Genomic DNA, 19,053 nt, shown 5'->3' on the forward strand with positions numbered 1-19,053 from the left:
AGCCAAGGGTGGAAGCATTTACGAAACGGCTAAGTTTGTAAACTGACGTGTTTAAAGTGTATCATACCCGCTCCAAGGTAACTGTAGTGCATCACGAGTCACAGATAAAGGTCATACGCAGGTTCAAATGGCTCTGAGCACTATGGGACTTAACATCTCAGGTCATCAGTCCCCTAGAACCTAGAATTACTTAAAGCTAACTAACCTAAGGACATCACACACATCCATGCCCGAGGCAGGATTCGAACGTGCGACCGTAGCAGCGGTCACGAGGTTCCAGACTGAAGCGCCTGGAACCGCACGGCCACACCGGCCGGCTCATACGCAGGTGCTTAGGAGTTTATGAGCGAATAGACGGGCAGATGAACCAACGGATCACCAACAGGGTCTCCTCGACACCGTTCAGGGAACTTTCATGTTAATGGCCCTCCGCAGCTGGAGTGGGAGTAGCCAGACGGGTATTTTAGTTCTAAATAATCGGTATTTTTCGGGATTTGTTTAGTCTACTATCAACTTAGTTTACTATCAACCGAGTAAGAATCCACAATATCGATTCCCATAGCAACAGTGCTAAAATTTTTCCTCTTTAAATGAACTCTTTTTTTTTTTAAAAAAAAAAGAGTAACTTTTATTCGTAAAATTTGCGTTTGTTTGAAGTACTGCGTTATTACAGAAAATGGGAGAAGCGACCAGTGCTATCTTAATAACAACGCCCACAGAAACGAAAATGTAACACGTGGCACAAGAATTGGTGAATACTGTTGAGGCGACGATCTTCCTGTAGCTGTTTTCGTGGCTGTAGGTACGAGTCTACGAGCAGTGCCCCCACCTGGTCTACTCATAGTTTATCGCTGTAGTTGTTGGACATCCGTTTTATTTCAGAATGGCACCAACACTTGTCTCGAAACATTTTTACGAAGTGACTAAGTAATGAAATACTATGCTTTAGTTTGCTTTAAAAGATTAAAGATTTGTCTGTCATTTGCATAAAATAATAAAAGTGGAAGGAAAGCATAGTAACAGTAATAAATTAAAAACTTAACAACTTGCCGTTAATAATGCATATCAAAATAGAATGTAGCTGATCTGCTGCAGGTGTCTGCATAATATGCCATTATCAGCTTGTAGGCCTTGAAAACGGACAAATCAGCACGAAAGTAGAGACCTTCAACGCTACTTTCCACCCTTTGGTACTGACTATTCTACAGAAGTATGATCGCCGACTGCAACACTTTCTTCGAGCTAACTTTCAGCAGTTTTGAATCAATAGGAGATAATGGTGATTTTTTGTAGTGTTTTACCGCTTACCACATTTCGAGAAAAGCAGCAGACGGTGGACAGACTGTTTTCTTTTCAGAAGAAATTTTCACTCTGCAGCGAGAGTGCGCAGTTATGAAACTTCCTGGCAGATAATGCGTGTGCCGGACCGAGACTCGAAGACGTAGCTTAGATGCTAGAGCACTTGCCCGCGACAGGCGTAGACCCCGAGTTCGAGTCTCGGTCCAACACACAGTTTTAATATGCCAGGAAGCTTCAAGTTTTCTTTTACTTGGCTGTTTAATTTAATATATTTATACTATGTATCTTGAAACTAAGACCATCAAAGTATTTCAACCTTTATTCGATTTCTACGTTTATTACAGGAAATAATATGAATTAATTACCGAAAGTCTGTTATTTCGGAAACCGGTTATTTGTAGCGATTTTAACAATCACGTTAAACTGGTGTTAAAGAAAACGAATAACTGAGAAACGGTTGTTTCAGCGATAACCGCCATCCCTACTCCGCAGGAGGCGCCTGGTTCTGAATACTGTTTATCGGCGACCGAACGCTGGAATTTGCACACCAATACCGCAACTGTACGTCCATTAAGGGGGACAGGTCGCATCTTCAGATGAATCAAGTTTCGTGTTCTATCGGACTAATGACCATTGGCATATACGGCAAGAAATGTCTGAAAATAAATACACTGCAACGAAAAGGAGCACTATGGTCATTATTGTCTGCGGGATGTTTTCGTGGCCTCTCCTGGGTAATACCGTGATTCTGGAAGGCAGTTCGCAATGTACGTGCGTAATTCGAAGAGCACCAGGGTGAGTCTACCGGACTCTTCTCCTAAACCCAATCGACAGTCGTCGGGACCATCTAGATCGGGCTGTTCGTGAAATGGATCCTCAACCGACAAACCTAGGGCAGATCTACACGGTCTTGAGTCGGCATGGCTCCACACCCCTATTCCTTACCTTCCAGAACCTCACTGATTCTCTTCATGCACTCACTGAATTGGAAAAGGTGGTTATTCAGGCTTCTTACAGGTGGTTACATTAACGTGACTGGAGAGAGTGAAGTTACATATACAGGGTGTTACAAAAAGGTACGGCCAAACTTTCAGGAAACATTCCTCACACACAAATAAAGAAAAGATGTTATGTGGGCATGTGTCCAGAAACGCTTACTTTCCATGTTAGAGCTCATTTTATTACTTCTCTTCAAATCACATTAATCATGGAATGGAAACACACAGCAACAGAACGTACCAGCGTGACTTCTAACACTTTGTTACAGGAAATGTTCAAAATGTCCTCCGTTGGCGAGGATGAATGGCGTATTGTATCACAGCCGTCCACAATACGAGCACGAAGAGTCTCTACATTTGGTACCGGGGTTGCGTAGACAAGAGCTTTCAAATGCCCCCATAAATGAAAGTCAAGAGGGTTGAGGTCAGGAGAGCGTGGAGGCCATGGAATTGGTCAGCCTCTACCAATCCATCGGTCACCGAATCTGTTGTTGAGAAGCGTACGAACACTTCGACTGAAATGTGCAGGAGCTCCATCGTGCATGAACCACATGGTCGTACTTGTAAAGGCACATGTTCTAGCAGCACAGGTAGAGTATCCCGCATAAGATCATGATAACGTGCTCCATTGATAGGTGGAAGAACATGGGGCCCAATCAAGACATCACCAACAATGCCTGCCCAAACCTTCACAGAAAATCTGTGTTGATGACGTGATTGCACAATTGCGTGCGGATTCTCGTCAACCCACACATGCTGATTGTGAAAATTTACAATTTGATCACGTTGGAATGAAGCCTCATCCGTAAAGAGAACATTTGCACTGAAATGAGGATTGACACATTGTTGGATGAACCACTCGCAGAAGTGTACCCGTGGAAGCCAATCAGCTGCTGATAGTGCCTGCACACCCTGTACATGGTACGGAAATAACTGGTTCTCCCGTAGCACTCTCCAGACAGTGACGTGGTCAACGTTATCTTGTACAGCAGCAACTTCTCTGACGCTGACATTAGGGTTGTCTTCAACTGCTTGAAGAACTGCCTCGTCCATTGCAGGTGTCCTCGTCGTTCTAGGTCTTCCCCAGTCGCGAGTCATAGGCTGGAATGTTCCGTGCTCCCTAAGACGCCGATCAATTGCTTCGAACGTCTTCCTGTCGCGACACCTTCGTTCTGGAAATCTGTCTCGATACAAACGTACCGCGCCACGGCTATTGCCCCGTGCTAATCCATACATCAAATGTGCAACTGCCACTCACATTTGTAAACATTGCACTGACTGCAAAACCACGTTCGTGATGAACACAAATCTGTTGATGCTACGTACTGATGTGCTTGATGCTAGTACTGTAGAGCAATGAGTCGCATGTCAACACTAGCACCGAAGTCAACATTACCTTCCTTCAATTGGGCCAACTGGCGGTGAATCGAGGAAGTACAGTACATACCGACGAAACTAAAATGAGCTCTAACATGGAAATTAAGCGTTTCCGGACACAAGTCCACATAACATCTTTTCTTTATTTGTGTGTGAGGAATGTTTCCTGAAAGTTTGGCCGTACCTTTTTGTAACACCCTGTATTATAAATTAATACCGGCTCTGCGTTTTTCTGTCCGTGTATAAATGGTAATCTCATTAATTTCTGTAGGCATTTTGATACAGTTTTCACGAATGGATAGATTTCTACACGAGGTAGGTTTGTGTATATAATACATCACAGCAGTGCCAGTAGGTCTCTCGGACGTAGATACTTGGTGCTACTATTGCAAAGACGGGACAGATCACTAGGAGAAAATAAATCACCCATCCTAGAAACATTGGCAGGAGCCATTCGCAAGCAGAACTTCATGTCTTATCAAGAGAGATATTTGAATGATCACGTATGCAAGGTCTACGAAAGGAACTTACCGAAGATAAAGCAGTAAAATATTTATGTAACTGGACCCAAAACACGTATGACGTTACTTATTGCAAAATTGCCCACTTCTTAGAACAATTTCGATATCTGAAAAACAAACTTTTTCTAGTGAGCTGATAGTGTTGGCCAGCCATTCGGTCTTGGAAGTGCAGTTGTGAGATTTCAATGAAATATTCAAAGCAAAGTAGACCACAACAATATGCACATCGGATTAAAGTAATTTTTTCATATTCTGCGGCCGGCTGGTGTGGACAAGCGGTTCTAGGTGCTGCAGTCTGGAGCCGCGCGACCACTACGGTCGCAGGTTCGAATCCTGCCTCGCGCTTGGATGTGTGTGATGTCCTTAGGTTAGTTAGGCTTAAGTAGTTCTACGTTCTTGGGGACTGATGACCTCAGATGTTAAGTCCCATAGTTCTCAGAGCCATTTGAACCATATTCTGCGTCGTTTCTGTATTCATGTGGTCTAGTACAAAACGTCACACTAATTGGTGTAGCCTACCTGCAATACAGATGCAACTGGCAGTCTGCCTTAGCTCTGGTCTTCCGCCGGCTGCACAACATTGACTTGGTTGTGTATCAACGCAGTGGCTGACGATAACACACTGGTCTCTTTTTCAGGTTAGATGCTGACGGACACCACGGAAACATGTGGCACAAGCTTCACCACCTGCAGCAGTTGCCTCGCTGTGAGTGGAACTAACTGTCTCTGCCTGTCACACATACACAGAAACACCGAGGAAATATCAATACGGCAAACCTGAACTAAGGCGGCCGTCTGGCCATAGAGCAGCAACTTCGAACCGCAGCACCAGGCAAGGAGCACTACCACGGCGGCACCGAAACGAGTCGCCAGCAGTCGCAGCGGAGCATCCCCTCCACCCTCCAGAGTCTCAAACGGGCACTGTGCTTCTGGGACAGAAGACGCCGGTTGATTTCTGTTTTATGATAGTACCAAGTAACTGTCAGCAGGGGTAATAATCCGATCGGACTTGAATAATTTCAGTGCTGTCATTTATCGCCACTGAATTATTGAGCCCAAGGTCCACATTTTCTCGAATGGGACAGTGGTCCATTACGTGTAGAATAAATTTCTTTATTTCCGTCTATGGCGACAAATTTGTGAAGTCCTTGGACTACCGGTTTCGATCAGCAATGACCATCTTCCGATCTGCAGGAAAACATGGGCAAAAACACAAATACAAATAGTGGATTCTCCGTATCTTAATAAATTATGTCATAATGGAAAGTATTACTACCATACATGTAAAAAAGATGCCCTTTAAATGTGTTTTCAAACATGTCTTAAAACAATGAAGCCACAGTAAAATCGTCGAAAAATAAACAAGAAGTCGGCTTAGCACTGTCACACATATTTAAAACATGACGAACACCAAGCTGAAGTGTCACCGGAGTCATCTTATTAACAGCGATACTGTGCATAGAAACTGCTGTATAGTAGCTACAAAATACACACATCAAAGAAAGTTTTACATCACCCCGGTTCCCGGAACTCCTGAAGATAGACGTTGACTGTCGATATTCTATCACAGACACAGTCCCTTTGACTGTTCAGAGATGTCACTAAACCCGCACACAGATGTAAACAACCATGCATGAGCAGGGCCTACTAAACGGAGGGGGTTCTGACAGCTAATCAGTTCCAGTCATTTCACCAGGAAGGAGGTACACGGCTCGTGTTGTCTGTTGTTCAATCATACCTAGACGGTCAATACCGCGGATCGATCACGTCCGCGTTATTACTTTGTGTCAGGAAGAGCTCCCAACAAGGGAAGTTTCCAGGCATGTCGGAGTGAACCAAAGTGATGTTGTTCGGACATCGAAGAGATACAGGGAGACAGAAAATGTCGGTGACAGGCCTCGTTCAGGCCACCCAAGGGCTACTACTGCAGTGGATGACTGCCACCTACGGATTATGGCTCTGGAGAAACCGTGACAGCAAGGCCACCACGTTCAATAATGCTTTTCGTGCAGCCACAGGATGTAGTGTTACGACTCAAACTGTGCGCAATAGGCTCCATGATGCGCAACTTCACTCCTGACGTCCATGGCGAGGTCCATCTTCTCAACGACGACCAGCGCGGTACAGATGGGCCCAACAACATGCCGAATGGACCGCTCAGGATTGGCATCACGTTTTCTCAACCGGCGAGTGTCGCATATGCCTTCAACCAAACAATTGTCGGGTACACGTTTGGAGGCAACCTGATCAGGCTGAACGCCTTAGACACACTGCGCAGCGAGTGCAGCAAGGTGGAGATTCCCCGCTGTTTTGGGGAGGCAGTATGTGGGGCGGACGTATGCCGCTGATGGTTATGGAAGGCTCCGTAACAGCTGTACGATACGTGAATGCCATCCTCCGACCGATAGTGCAACCTTATCGGCAGCGTATTAGCGAGGCATTAGTCTTCATGGACGACAATTCGTGCCCAAATCGTGGATATCTTTTGTATGACTTCCTTCAGGTTAACGACATTGCTCGACGAGAGTGGCCAGCATGTTCTCCAGACATGAACCCTATGCAACATGCCTGGGATAGATTGACAAGGGCTGTTTATGGATGACGTGACCCACCAACCTCTCTGAGGGATGTACGCCAAATCGCCGTTGAGGAATCGAGAAACTGGGCCAATAGTGCCTTTATGAACTTGTGGAAAGTATGCCACGACGAATATAGGCTTGCATCCACGCAAGAGGACGTGCTACTGGGTATTAGAGGTACCGGTATGTACAGCAATCTGGACCCACAGCTCTGAAGGTTTCGCTGTACGGTGATACAACATGCAATGTGTTGTTTTTAAGAGCAACAAAAAGGGTGGAAATGATGTTTATGAGGATCTCTATTCCAGTTTTCGTATCAGGTTCCGAAACTCTCGGAACCGAGGTGATGCAAGACTTTTTTTGATGTATGTATATCTTGCCTTTTTCTTTACATATTTGCTTCGTTTTCTTACGTTGGTTGCGTCACTCTCGTATTAACTTGCTCCTTCTCTGAGTATCTAATATATTTCATTAACTAGAAAATCTTATTAATTGATTTGGTATGGTGTCTTGTCATTTCTCATTTGGACTGGCGTGTCGCATGTCTCGAGGGACCTCTGGCGGTAAAGTTCCCCTGATCACTTCTCGTCTATGCCGCATTCTGGCGGCCATGCCAACATAGGGCGTGATTACTTATTTCAGTCTGTTGTTTAATTCATTTGGCTTCTTTCACCTCCTCGTTTGATCAGTTTTATGTTATTTAGTTAGATGTTTAAGCTTATTCGTATGTATGTTACATTTTTATCTGTAATTCGCTGCAAGAGTGTGTCAGAGATACTATCACTTAGCTGTTTCCTTTTTAACTATCTAACTTCAGTTGTGTCTTTAATTTATTGCATTTTATTACTGCAAAAACGTATACATTTGTTAATCCCACTATAGGTTTTACTTATAGCATTCTTCATTTATTCTGTATCATAAAATTATATAACTGACGGATATGTGTATGGATATAGTAGTGAAATCTAACGAGCTTACGACACAATCATTTTGTGCTTACGTACACAGCACGTTGTCACGAACTGTAGCACTGTTAACAAGATGACTCCACTTCATCGACACTGTGGCCTAGTTTACACCCTATTCTAACTGTTTGTGACGATGCTGAACTTATTATGTGTTTATCTTTTGACGGTGCCACTATGGCTTCAGGAAGTTAGGAGACGTTTCAAATCAGGCATGCCACATCATATTTAAAGCCCATGTTTTCCACGTGTATGTCAGCAATACCTCTCGTTACGGCATATTTCATTAATACGTAGACGATTCACTACTTGTATTTGTGTGTTTTCCCATGGTTTTCAGCACATCTTAAGATGGTCATTGCTAACTGAAACCGAAAGTTTAAGGACCTACCAATTTCGCGACCACAGACGTAAATAAAGTAATTTATTTTGAACCAGAAAGGATTGAGGCTTATTATTTCTTATGTAAAACCAAATCAAGGACATTATAATTTGTATGTCATCAGACTTTATAGAATTGCGTCCCCGAAGACATTGTTTGTTAATGCCTCCTTTTTTGTGTGTTTTGAAGTGAAGTGTTATTTATTGGTGCCACCTGGGAACCGTATCTGTATACGTGTGGACACACTGCTCACAACGCTAATTACATTACCAAATGATGATACTGGTGTGTCAATGTCATAATCTGTTTTTTACGAAGCATAATTTAACATACACTATTAGGTCGGATCACAAAACTAACTGTGTAGCACAGAATAAGGTATGATTTTGACGTAACAATGGTTTACCCTGTCCTACACAACACGCCGCAACTTTGTATCTAACATGAGATTAATTCTCCTCGTGATTCCGATGTTCGTTCTTTACATTCCAACCTGCAATCGAACACTACAAAGACGGCTTGCTACCGCTGCTGTACTGTTAACACCAATAAAGAAACCACTTGCTGTTGCAGGTACAGCAGGTAACAGTCGGATGGCGCTAGCAAGCAACAGCTGCGTCTCACATGCGAATTGCTCACATCACTGTTTCTGGAATGAGCGATTTATATTTTAAGCACGTTTTCCTATCGATCTGAGCTTTCAAGTCCCACTAATTCCTTCTGAGATACAGAACAGAACCTTACTAAACTATAATGCACCTAATCTCTCCGTCACCACTCCCTCACTTAAAACGCGCCCGCACACCCGCCAACCCGCACACACACACACCCGCAAACACACACACACACACACACACGCACACACACACACGCACACACACGCACACACACACACACACACGCACACACACCGACTGTGACACGGACCAATAATAGCAACCACCCACTCTCTCCCTTGGCTTCCGGCGCCTCCGTCGTCAATTCACAATCACATAAGCAGAAAGATGTGTTACCTACACTACAACTTAGAGAAAACCAACTTCATACAGCCACAACACAAACAAAACAATACAAACGGATGAAAGACTGTAAATTGGCCACACAACTGACAATAAACAGAGTAAATAGATACTATTTTGTCAAAAGCTGACATTTTGAAACACTGGCTGTGTACAAATTATAGAATGAATGATTCAAAGAAGAAATAATACAGTTAACACAAAGGACAGTAGAAAGCAGCGGGAAACATATCTCACTTAGTACTTTAAACATAGCTGCGCTACAGCAATGGTTCCACGTAAATCAGACTAAGAACAGCCGACCAGTTGCAAAGGATAAAGTAATCTTTACCTAGGTTTCAATAGATATAAATCTATCTTCTTCAGAAGACGCCTGGGGACAATGAACATCGTAATATATATTAAGGTATGAAACATGAGTCAAGAATAAAGTTTAACATATATTAGGAAAATATTGTATTACAAGATGTGAGAAAGATTCTTGGTACTTACAGTATTATAACAACATGAAGTGATATGTCCTTATCGTTTAGGCAAACATCTGCATAGTTACATTAATCATATAAAATATAGCCCTGACAACAGGGTTTGTCAAACAAATAAAATAGGTACATAGAAGTTGCAGAGCGCCTAAGCGACTGAGTAAAATCGGCCAGCGTAGTAGCACAGCGGCCAGGGCAGGTGGCGCTCATGTCGCGAACTATGTGCCGATAGGCGTACTGAAGTAACATTTGAAACATCAATTTTAAATGTGTTCTTAAATAGAGTGATAATAAATAAATTGGCAAGCATTTGACACTCCCGTTATGACATTGTGGGAGGTATAGGAACAATAACGTAGATACATACATCAAAAAGACAGGTGGCGCTTCCGCCGTGAGTTACATGCAGTGGTCTATATAGCCAAAATATAAAGTTATATTACCATATTAGTGAAGCCCATAGAACGTATATAAGTCAAACCATCAAGAACAATCAGTAATGGCTTTTAAGAAAATTACGAGACCTGGTCTACAATCCAGTTACTACGTAATATAGAATAAGAGAAAATTACATGAGGGCCGCTGTAGTGGCAGCCATATATCGTGAAAAGAACACATTATATAAACGATAGTAAACTGGAGGATTTGAAAGTGCCTTATAGCTTCCTGAGGAAATAGACTACTGAGGTTACTAACATTAATGTTATATATTACACAGTACGGGTTTAAAGCCTTCGAAAAATTGTTTACAGGCAACGTTCAACTGATCATTCAGAATATTGCCGTCTTTGAGCTCTAGATGTTTAAAAATAAATAGCTCTTCCCACAGATCTAGTCTCCGTCCTTTGACCTGTCTATGTAGGATAACCGTGTCTTCTAACTGTTTAGGCGTATGGCCGGTTAACAAGAGGTGTTCAGCAAAGGTAGAGTTGCGAATATTCGTTCCTTTTTTACCTAACAGATGTTCTTTATATCGTGTTTTCACAGCTCTGCCGGTTTGACCAATATAATAAGAGGGGCAGTTATTACAGGTTAGCTTGTAAATACCTGAATTAGAAAACCAATAGCTGGCAATCTCTACTGACTGTACAAGATTTCTTTTTAAACTGTTATCTGTAGAAAAGGAGACGTTACAGTTATATTTTTTATTCAGAAGACGTTTAATCCTATACGATAAGTTACCCAGGAAAGGGATGGAAATAAATTTTTTAGTTTCTGTGGTATCCGTGGGGAGAATATTTCTCAAAGTCGAACATTTTTGGGAGATTTTCTTATTGAGCAGGTAATCGATCATGTTCTGGTTATACCCATTATTAACCGCAATCGCTTTGATGACATTCAATTCCTTTTTTTGATCCGCAGGTGATAAAGGAGTGGTTACCATTCGGTGAATGGCGGAATGAAAAAATGCCAATTTATGAGCTTTTGGATGGGTTGAGTCAGCAGGAATGACATTATCAGAATATGTTTCCTTGCGGAAGATATTAAAATGGAATGAATTATCTTCTATAGAAATTGTTAAATCGAGAAAATTAAGTTCACGTTTATCATTTTGAAGTTCTTTTGTGAAGGAAATTTTTTCATGTAAACCGTTGAAAGTGTTAAAGAGATGCTCTAACTCATGATCAGTGCCATCAAAAGCAATGAAAATGTCATCAACATACCGTGCATAATAGCGGATTTTGTGGCGTAATTCTGAACTTGAATTGAAGAACGTTGTTTCTAGGGCGTTAATGAAAACCTCTGCTAGAATACCGGCGAGGGGGCTACCCATTGCTAGACCATCTGGTTGTACATACATTTTCCCGTTAAATGTGAAGTAATTGTATTTTAAAATGACCTTGAGCAAACCAATGAGTTCGGCAATCTGAGTTTCACTTAATTTTTTGTGTTTAAGAAGATTCTCTTTTACAAGGTCTATGGTTTCATCAACCGGAACATTTGTGTAAAGGCTGACGATGTCAAAGGACACCAGTCTAGTGTCAGGTGTACAACTTATAGATTGAATATTGTTAATTAATTCCTTACTGTTTTTTACAGAAAAATTATTTTCAAAAGTGAAAGCATCTTTAATTTTAAAATGGAGGCGCCTAGCAAGTGTGTGATGTGGACTGCATATACCATTCACTATAGGGCGGATCGGGTGATTTTGTTTATGCAGTTTAAACTGACTTCTAAGCACTGGTGGTTTAGGGTTCATATTTATAAGCCCTTTCTTTTGGAACTTATTGAACAAGCTGACGGAATTCGTTAAAGTACGCCGGATTTCATTTTGCAGTTCAGTAGTAGGATCTACAGTAACCTCAGTGATGTCGTTTTCCTCAAAAAACTTTACAGTCGTCTCTATATATTCATTTTTATAAGCCACGACCACGGTGTTCCCTTTGTCACTCTTAGTGATTAATGCGTCGTGCTCTCTAAGTTTATGATTAATGCTTTTTATTATACTATATTCGCCCGATTGCTTATTAGGAGATAATTTAATTTCTTTTTCTATTACGTTGTTACATTCGTAGGCACACTTGACTTGCTCCGTTTTCTCTAATTTCAGAGATTCTAAACCGATTTTTAGATCTACAATGAGATTACAAATAACTGGATATTTATCGAGTTTAGCAGGCAAGTTATATTTAAGGCCTTTACACAACAAGTCATTTTCGGCCTGCGTAAAAGAAATATTGGTTTTATTTAGTACTCTATCGTAAAATAGGTGCTTAACACTATTGTCTGCTGTATTATCACTTTTACTTGTGGTCCTATTACTAAACTTTAAAAGCTTTCTTTCATGTCTGGCCTTGATTATTTCTTTACGATTAGAGAGCCATTCATTAATACTATTCCACAGGTGGTCAATTTGAAAATTACAAAGATCTTTAAAGGCTTTAGTTAAAAATAGGTGTATACAGTAGGCTTCACTATTAAGGACATCTTTTTTCTTGTACAAATTTACTGTGCTCTCGGAAATGACTACATGCACTAGCTTCTTTTTAATAGAAGGCACCCTGTTACACTGTTTAAAATTTACGTACGCCTTCACATAATCAGGGATAATGTCTTTCTCTAGGCACTGGTGATTAAAGTCAATAGCCATACCTGCTTTCACAATTTTTAATTTGATGTCCATATACCTGGATGCAGCTTTTGATACCTCGGCAGGCAAGAATTTCAGTACTTTAAACATAGCTGCGCTACAGCAATGGTTCCACGTAAATCAGACTAAGAACAGCCGACCAGTTGCAAAGGATAAAGTAATCTTTACCTAGGTTTCAATAGATATAAATCTATCTTCTTCAGAAGACGCCTGGGGACAATGAACATCGTAATATATATTAAGGTATGAAACATGAGTCAAGAATAAGAAGGAACGAATATTCGCAACTCTACCTTTGCTGAACACCTCTTGTTAACCGGCCATACGCCTAAACAGTTAGAAGACACGGTTATCCTACATAGACAGGTCAAAGGACGGAGACTAGATCTGTGGGAAGAGCTATTTATTTTTAAACATCTAGAGCTCAAAGATGACAATATTCTGAATGATCAGTTGAACGTTGCCTGTAAACAATTTTTCGAAGGCTTTAAACCCGTACTGTGTAATATATAACATTAATGTTAGTAACCTCAGTAGTCTATTTCCTCAGGAAGCTATAAGGCACTTTCAAATCCTCCAGTTTACTATCGTTTATATAATGTGTTCTTTTCACGATATATGGCTGCCACTACAGCGGCCCTCATGTAATTTTCTCTTATTCTATATTACGTAGTAACTGGATTGTAGACCAGGTCTCGTAATTTTCTTAAAAGCCATTACTGATTGTTCTTGATGGTTTGACTTATATACGTTCTATGGGCTTCACTAATATGGTAATATAACTTTATATTTTGGCTATATAGACCACTGCATGTAACTCACGGCGGAAGCGCCACCTGTCTTTTTGATGTATGTATCTACGTTATTGTTCCTATACCTCCCACAATGTCATAACGGGAGTGTCAAATGCTTGCCAATTTATTTATTATCACTCTATTTAAGAACACATTTAAAATTGATGTTTCAAATGTTACTTCAGTACGCCTATCGGCACATAGTTCGCGACATGAGCGCCACCTGCCCTGGCCGCTGTGCTACTACGCTGGCCGATTTTACTCAGTCGCTTAGGCGCTCTGCAACTTCTATGTACCTATTTTATTTGTTTGACAAACCCTGTTGTCAGGGCTATATTTTATATGATTAATGTAACTATGCAGATGTTTGCCTAAACGATAAGGACATATCACTTCATGTTGTTATAATACTGTAAGTACCAAGAATCTTTCTCACATCTTGTAATACAATATTTTCCTAATATATGTTAAACTTTATTCTTGACTCATGTTTCATACCTTAATATATATTACGATGTTCATTGTCCCCAGGCGTCTTCTGAAGAAGATAGATTTATATCTATTGAAACCTAGGTAAAGATTACTTTATCCTTTGCAACTGGTCGGCTGTTCTTAGTCTGATATCTCACTTACTTTTCTAGGGAGCCTGTCCTACGTAGTAAGTAATCGCCCTAAAAACAAATATAAGCTTCCAAACTAACCAGAAACTTCAGCAGGTAGCTACTTGCAACTTAAGAACCAGCATACAAAATACCAGGTACATATAAACTAGAATGCCACAATTGCCCCTCCTACAATATAGAACAGACCGAAAAAGATTCGAGATTCGGTTCAAAGAACATTTAAGTGCCATACCTTCTAACAACCCATCGAAATCTTCATTTGCAGTGCCTACAACTCCCAACAGACATGAAGTGAAAAGGACTGAAGATCACATCCACATACTGTATCATACTGAGAAAAATAGCTTTATTGGTCTACTCGATGACGTTGAAATATATGAACATAAAACTAAATCACAAGGTAATCTCCTCAATTAAAAGACCGAGTTAGCCTATTCTGCCTTTCTACGAAATTTCCCTCTCCTATTTTCCAAACTAAAACACAAATACACAATGCTACTTGTGGCAACAACTGCAGTCAGCAACGCAATATAAACACTACACCGCAATGTAGCAGGTTGATCAGTCATACGTTAATACAATTGTTCAATTAATGTAATCAACTAGCCATCACATGTTAATATAATTTTTACTATCGTAATATTTGTTGCTCACCACTTATTTCGTTCCCCGTGTATAGGACAATATCTATATAGTATCACTCAGGTAACATTTCCAAAAAAAGGTGCTACATCTGTTAACTTTGGTTGTAATTAATGCTCGTTGAATGTTAAATGCAAACTTTTTAGTGGCGTATCAGTGTGTACGTTATAATACAACTGAAAGAGAATTTCTTTCTGGCACTGTTGTATTTGTGACATCGACATTTAAATATTTATGTACACTGTAATCGATCGTTATGAAGGGTGGTTAAGTTTAAGTACGTCGTTTCTAACATCGCTTTTACATTAGGGATCCACCATCACAAGAGTCTTCCATCACAAGATGGAATAAAGAGCTAAATTCATATGCAAACTTCAATAAATGCCCTCTGAAGATTAACTATTCTTTTAGAAATCAGCTACCGCGCTATTTACGCAAATAAAGTGCGCTATGGATAGTAGCTGATTGCTGTCTTCTTCTTTAATAAAGTAAATATGTTTGTAATGGAAACGTGTAGTGGTAACAGCGAAATGTGCAATCGACTAGGCAGACAATAGTTACGGGTGTCACAAAAAACAGCCGAGTATAATTGTGAGATTGTAAAAGTGAGCTAACTACAAAAAACTGCGTTATATGTATACAACAAACAGACATATTGATTTAGAGCGAGAGAATGTATTACAGCCCGCTGAGGATTAAATTAAATTAATAGCGAAATTATAGTGGCAGGCAAAGAGACTTATTTATTCCCAGAGACCTTCGATACTAAGAGAGGCCTATTAATCAAATGAGGACCTATAACATGACAGAAAACAAAATTAACTTTTTCCTTCTAATGCAAAATAATATTTGACTGAACAAAATACTTATCATTGTAATACAAAGGGCTGTCAAATGAAAACGATGAATGGAAAAAAATTAAGTAAGCTGTTTATTATGTTCGCATCTAAAAATGTTTTCGGTTGGCTCTGGAATCAGGATTGTACCCAGGCGTGCAAATCTTCGTCCGAAGCAATCGGCGGCCACGAATGTCTTTGTTCAGGGTGGACCCACATGTTTCTAAGTCACCTTTCGCTCTACCCACGCGTATTCCATAATCTTGGAGCCTTGGAGAAAGATATTCGTAGCCGCAGATTTGCTTTGGACGAAGAGGTATATGGTTAGGTAGAACCAATGTTCCGTATGCAGCTGCATACATTTTCCATGAAGCCACCGACAGTCTTGTCTCATAGTGGGATAAATATATTAACAGTTATGGTGATTACTTTTTAAATAATAAGCAGTTTACTTACTTTTCTTTGCATCTGTCTCGTTTTCATTTGACTGCTCCCCATGGTTGCTTTGGAGCGTTGTAGAACTGATATCACGTGTTCATGTGATACTTCACCACAGAAATAAATGAGTGGTGAGTAGGTCCCAGTCGGTTTTATGGAATTAGTCCAATGACATGTATGACGTGGAGATGTGACAGAATGGTAGAAAGAAGCAATCGTGTTTGGACGTGCCCATGGCGACATCGAATTTGTTGGTGTACTAAGGCGAACTGCCAACAGTATCTGCAACGACGGCTGTATCACTCACAGTTTTGTGATGACATTGGCTGCGCAGAGATACTGAACTGCAGGGACCAGAGGCTAGTGTCACACCTAGTCAATAACAACTGGTTTCAAACCTGGGAGAAGTGCTGCTTTCAGTGAATGCATGTTCATCTTAACAAGTTTCCGAGGCGAGAATGCGAAGCGAACTGCAAGGAACGGGCATTTAGAGAAGAACACCTCGCGAAAAGTACACTGTTGACAGCTGCTCATAAAGCTACACGTTGTTCAAATGGTTCAAATGGCTCTGAGCACTATGGGACTTAACTGCTGAGGTCATCAGTCCCGTAGAACTTAGAACTACTTAAACCTAGCTAACCTACGGACATCACACACATCCATGCAGAAGGCAAGATTCGAACCTGCAACCGTAGCGGTCTCGCGGTTCCAGACTGTAGCGCCTAAAACCGCACGGCCACTCCGGCCGGCGTTACACGTTGTCATAGCGATGGACAACTCATTATAAGCCGGACAGTAGTTTACTGGTGGCGTGTAGCGTGGTCACAAGAGCGCTATTTTATCTCTTTTCAAACGATGCAAGACGCCGATTGCGACTCCGTACCAACGAGGTATTTAAGAAGCAGTGTACGAAAGGTGTAATCGATATCGCCTGTGGCTGTGTAGTGGTTTGTGTGGGTTTATCGTATGGTGACCTGAAACCACAGAGTATCTGGCATTGCCCGTGTATGTATTTATTGCACTTCTATTAGTCAATCTTCTTCGCCTCTCGTCCCCACCTGTCTCTGCCATCTGCTTCACCCCCATTCCCGGTTCACCGCCTCATGACCTCCTCTCTGTCCATTTGATCCTACCCCTACCGCCTTGCTCTCTCTTACTGCCACAGAATTTTTTTTCAGATAATAAGTAACACGTCTATGGCCACATACGAACTCTGTAAGCCACCGTACTTTGCGCGTTTCGGGGTACCCTTTACCACAAGTCATTTCCATTCCCGTTCCACTCGGAAATAGAGCGAGGAAAAAACGATTGTCTACATGTCTCCGAATGAGCCCGTATTTCTCCTATCCTATCTTCTTCGCTCTTAACGAAACAGATGTTGGCAGGAGTAGAATCACTTCACAGTAACCTTCGAATGTCTGTTCTCTAAATTTTCTGAACAGTGTTACTCAAAAAGAACGTCGCTCTACCTCCAGAGGTTCTTTTGAGTTCCCGAGGTGTGTGTTGTTTGAAGTCACCAGCAACAAATCTAGCAGCCTTCCTCTAAATTACTTCCGTGTCTTCCTTTAATCCGACCTGGTGTGGACCCTGAACACTAGAGAATTGCTCAAGAATAGGTTGCAATGGTGTTCTATATGGGGTCACCTTTACAGATGGACCACACTTTCCCAAAATTCTCTAAATATACTGAAGTCTACCGCTCGCCTTCCCTATCACAGTTCTCACATGGTCATTCCATTTCATTTCATCTCATCTCTCTTTTTAAAGTTACGCTCGGACAATTATAATTAAACGACGTGATTGTGTCAAGCAGAACGCCACTAATGTTGTATCCGAACGTAAAGCTTTTGTTTTTCCTACTCATCCGCATTAATTTATATTATTCTACATTTAGAGCTAGCTGCCGTTTATAACAACAAGTAGCAATTTTTTCTAAGTCATCTTGTATCCTCTTACAGTCACTCAACTTCGGCACCTTTCCGTACACCAGAGCATCGTCAGCAAGCAACAGCAGACTGCTGCCCACCCAGCCCGCCAGTAAATTTACGTAAATAGTAAATAACAGAGGTCCTATCACACTTCACTTGCGATAAGCTTGTCTCTCTTGTCACTGTTTGTGCGTCGTCATCTACGCATCTTTTTCACTCCAAGCCACCACCTCCTTGAAAGGTAGGTGTTTCGTACCACAGTATAACGTTTCTGGTACATCCAGTGGTTCTTCCCAGACAGTAAGTGATAATTGTATGAAATTAGCTGAAAATCAATTCAGCGCTACAGCAGGGTATGTGGGACACACATACATACATACGTTTAGAGGTATGTATAGCTTCTCGGTGACCGTGAGTTCCGCTTTCTTTTACATCTTGATGGTGAACTGTTCTGTGGATACTCCCATCTTTAAAAATGACAACAGGCGTTCCTAACTGGACGAACATTCAAGTACTCTGTTGCGTAGCGGCCTGTGTGCTAAATCACCAGAAGTTAATCATATAGAAAATATCCGCAAGTATTTTGACCCGCAGGTGAAACGCACCACTCAACATTCCAACAATATGGTAGCTCAACGTGTTCTTATCATCAAGGAGTGGCTTAGACTGAGTAAAACAAGATTCTTTTGCAGAATGAACAGTATTGAATTGTATATTAATTCCTACAAAAAATGAGGAAAAAAGTTGTTTTTTTAATGAAGTCAAATAGCACCGTTGCCGGTTTCAAATCGACGATTCAACACGAGAGGACGGTTGACATTCATAATTTCATTTAGAAGGGGTAAACAAAAAGATTACGCTCAAAGGCAGTACAGTCCATAATCGGTATGTCAATCAGGGAAAATTGCCGTTAGCAATAAGCGAATCTTCCCACCGACGCACCCCTTGAAGATACTCGTTTGGTAAACCCTTCAAGGCCTTTTGCAAGGACGGGAAGGCGTCATAAACGCATGGGGGTGAGGTCGGGACTGCAGGGCGGGTGCTCGATTGTCTCCCACTTGAGGTGGCATAACTTCTAC

The sequence above is a fragment of the Schistocerca americana genome, chromosome 6 (genome assembly GCF_021461395.2).
Source record: "Schistocerca americana isolate TAMUIC-IGC-003095 chromosome 6, iqSchAmer2.1, whole genome shotgun sequence".
NCBI lineage: Eukaryota > Metazoa > Arthropoda > Insecta > Orthoptera > Acrididae > Schistocerca > Schistocerca americana.